Raw genomic sequence first — 4,266 nt, 5'->3', positions numbered from 1 at the left:
AGCCACGCTTCATGAAAGCAAAATTTCAGCCTCATAAGGCCACTTTTTTCTGGTCATGCCTTAGAAGCGGACTCATATTGAGACATATATGTCTAGTTTTTCTGTTTTTACATGAATTTTATGCAGGCTTTAAGCCCCTGGATCAACAAGGGATCAGCATTTCTCAAAATTGAGCTTATCCTAGCTATAAGCCGCCAGGTGGTTCCCTTGAGTATTTTCATGACCATGAGTCATTGAGTTATTAGTCATATTAGCCCGCCCTGGCTTTTGACTATAAGTCGCTAGTGCATGTATTGATGGATCTTTTATAGATTATACACCAAGGTCTCAGCTCAATTCAGAGATATTGCAAGACAAGATACGCATATATGATTAGATCAAGCATGCAAAGTAGTTTAGTTGCTTGATCAAAAGATAATATAACATGCATGAAGGCATGACCAGAAAGAGCAATGTTTTCAACTAAGCTATTACAAGGCTACAGTTGAGGCCAAAAAGTTTTTCAACCAAGTTTTTTTCAAGAGTTATGTCACTCCTTTGATCCAGCCTTAGAGCTGTCTGTGTTAGATCTTGCCGAGTAAACATCATCCTGGCATCTTGCAGTTAAAGCCTCCGAGTTATCCTGTGCAGGTTCTTCGTCACTTGCAATTTGAAGATTATCCGACGTCCAGTCGATAGCGGTTAAGGCTTTGAAGGTTGCTCCATCATTCATGACAATAGAAGAGTCAATGTCAGAGGCGAAAATGTGCTTACGCCTTTGAGGTGTTAAGTCCACAACGTTGAAGGAAGGCGCCTTGATGTGAGTATTAGTTTTATCATAAGCATACAGATACTTCATCTGGTCCAGCTCTTGGGCGAGTTGACATGCCAGAGGGCGCATCTCCTTGACACATCTGGTAAAATCTGCTTCAGTGAAGAAAGACCCATCATCGTTATATTCTGGAGACTCCTCAGCCATCTCTGTTGGGTTAAGCTCTGATTGGTAAGCTTTGGCCCAACTGAGTGCGGTGATGGATCCGAAACGGGCGGCTGACAATTTCAGCTCGTCTATTTGCTTTGGCACTATGGATAACTGATCCAACACAGTCTTCGTTAGTGGTGGCGGCTTCTTACCATAAGATACAACTACTGTCGGATTCAGGGCTCCGCAGACCCAATAAAGTTTCAAACTCTGGGGCGTGTGCAAAGGACTCAACCTATCCAACCAACCGGCTCGCCGCCCCACAGCCTAGCCTGATTCGCGTGAGCAAGGAAGAAGATGAACACGACAGTTTACCCAGGTTTGGGCCACCTTGCGGTGTAAAACCCTAGTCCTGCTTTGTGGTGGATTAGCCTCACGAGGGGCTGAGGATGAACTAGTTCAAGGGATCAACAACCTCGCGAGGTTCGGGGTGAGGAATGAGTCGACCCTTTCTACGCTGGTGGCTAACCTATATTTATAGTGGCCTCAGTCCTCTTCCCCCAAAACTTAGGCGAGAAGGGATCCCACAGAGGCCATTTTGAAAGGAGACAAGTAGTACATATTATCCTAATGAAAGGTGGTCTTCGCCTGCAAAGCTTCTGGTCATGACGCAGCGGTGGACTCGGTGATGACACCTATCCTGCCGTCATGGCGGTCTTGGTCTCGTTGCACCGGAATGGAAACATTTGCTATATTCCTCAGGAACCCACGCTTGTCCTTGCCTCCTTAGCACCAAAGAGAAAACTGCATTCTCTGCGCCCGCTGGCGCCCGCCTGCCTTGGTCGTCATGGCTTGCGTCATGGCAGCCTCCTGAGGCTGGGTACCTGCATAGAAATCTCCGCTTCTTGGAGGCTGCTCCCTTGGGAGGTCTTGGTGTCGTCCACCTCGAGAGGCTTGGCCCCTTGCGAGGGTCTTGTCTTGAAGGTCTCGGAGGTGGGCCGTACCAGGCCATCGAAGGAGCCATGCCATGGGCCACAGGTAGGCAAGTCTGGGTATCTTGGTTCCCAAAACACCGACAGTAGCCCCCGGGACCAAGGCGCACTCGGGCTTGGCTTCGAGGCGAAGCGCCGTGGGCCCCAATCGTCTGCGGGCCAGGATGACGCGTGGCACTCGATGGGATGTGGGCATCTTTGCTTCCCCACGTCGCCTCGGCCACTACCCGACTTGACAACTGCCTGGCGCAGGCACCCGAGCCATCATTGCCCTGCTGTGCGCTTGCCTTCTGCTTCTTCTCCTTCTTGCAAACTCACGTCCTTTTGTCAGATTCCGCGATAGCTCCAATCCACCTTGCCACCATGGCTCCCAGGAAGAAGAAAGGCAAGACTCCTGCGGCGGCGGAGCCCTCGCCCGGGCCGGAACAAGCGTTAGGCTGGTCCATCGTGATCAACCACGAGGGGCTGGATAAGGTCCGGCACGCCATCGCCGCTGATTCCAACGAGTGGAAGGCAATGAAGATCTGGCCTGCCTCCCAGACCATGGCCGACATGGCGGCCACCGAGGCCCCCCTTCATCTTCACGCCCTTTTTGTCGGCCTATTGCCACTGTTCTCCAATTTCTTCAACATCATGCTCTTGCACTACCAAATCCACGCGCTGCATCTGGATCCCGGATCCATCGTCCTCCTCTCCGCCTTCGCATTCTTGTGCGAGGCCTTCGTGGACATTGCTCCGTTCGTGGCCCTGCTCCTACATTTTTTCTTGCTCAAGTTGGTCGACAGCGAGAAACGCTCGGGGTGCGTGTTGCTTAAGGCGGTGGCGGCAACCGCAGGCTCCGGCATCGACTCCCCGCTCCGCCCGGACGCGAGGGGGTTCCGGAAGTAGTGGGTGTATGTAGACGCCACCGTGTACAACCCCCTGCTCCTGATCCCGTCCGCCCCCGCGACGCCGAGCTCCGGGTGGGGGCACACGAGGCTGGTCGACCCGCGGCTCGCCCGAGTCATGACCAGGGTTGGCTAACCTGAGGAAGGCGTGGGTGACGATGGTGATGGTGGTGAGGGAGTTCACCTGACGGCGCATCGCCCCGCTCCAGCGCCATTCCCACCCAATGTGGGCTTTCACCGGCCCCGCAGATGACATGAGGCTTCAGTAGCCTCCCCTTCCTTCGAGCACACTGTGTGTACTGCTCTGTCTACTGACCGGCGAAGAGCCCGCCGGGCTCCCTCCGGGCGGGTTCCCTCTTTACGATCACCCGGCGGGGGGAGCCTTCGACAGGAAGATATCGCGCTTCAACGAGTGGGGGCTGCTCCCCGAGGGCCACGAGGGGCCTCATGACAACCCCCTCTTGGTGACTCCTGGGCACGAAGGCCCCGAGGCGCGTGCTCTAGAGGTTGCCACGGGGGAGCAGGCACCACCGTGCGCTCCCGAGGCATCCGCTCCCAGCCCCACGGGAGGCGGGGGAGGAGTCCCGCCCATGGGTGCAGCTGCCGTCCCCATCGTGGAGGGCTACATGCCAGCCCTCAATGCGTCTCCTTTGGATCCCGGGATGTTCTGCAAGAGGAAGAGCCTAGGAGCCTCTGCAAAACTGCCCCAAGGACCCTGAAGAAGAGGAAGTGGTTCCCTGTGGATGAGTAAGTACCTTGCCTTCTTCTTTATTCCTGCGTCCCGCATCACCTCCTGACTCTTGTCTCTTAGGATCCCTCCTAGCAAGGGGTCGAACGCGCCCCGTGCACCGCCTCCGGAGGGCACTGGGCCCGTCGCGACCTTGTGGCTCATGAGCCACGCGGTTGTGCGCAAGGTGGCACCCGTACCCGAACCTAGGCCGACCCTAGGGAGCCTCGGGCCTGTGTTTTGGAGTCCTTCCTTCAGGGGGGCCTCTCGGTCACGAGGGCCATGCCGAGGGCTCCGCCACTAGTGCTCGTCGGTAGCCGGGCCGCTTGCGGGGCATAGCCATTCCCAAGCAGTGGGGTGAGCCCGCGTCCGATCCCGCCCCGGGCCCCTGCCTGAGATGGGCGAGTCTTCGCGTGCCCCTGGCGCTGACTGGGGCGCGGGAGGAAACCCTGGCTAGGTGTTGGAGCTTGCGTGCAGGCGCAGCACCATCCGGCATGGCCTTCTTCAGGAGGCGGCGAGCGTGCTCGGTTGCCTCAGGGTGGAGCTTGGTGATGTCGACGCGTGCCTCGAGGCGGAACGCTTGCGCCTGGCGCGCAAGTGGCGCTAGCTCGGGGTTGCCTTCAACTTTGGTCGCCTGCAGCGCGAGCATGCTCGTGTAGAGGTGGAGGAGTCCCTTGCTGCCGCGAAGAAGGCTTGCGATCATGCCTTGGAGGTAGCCCGAGCCGCAGACTGCCGATGCGAGGCGGTCGAGAAGTGCGC

Source organism: Triticum aestivum, chromosome 7D, assembly GCF_018294505.1.
Source record: "Triticum aestivum cultivar Chinese Spring chromosome 7D, IWGSC CS RefSeq v2.1, whole genome shotgun sequence".
NCBI lineage: Eukaryota > Viridiplantae > Streptophyta > Magnoliopsida > Poales > Poaceae > Triticum > Triticum aestivum.
The sequence above is the reverse complement of the archived record's forward strand: the minus strand, read 5'-3'. Positions refer to the sequence as shown.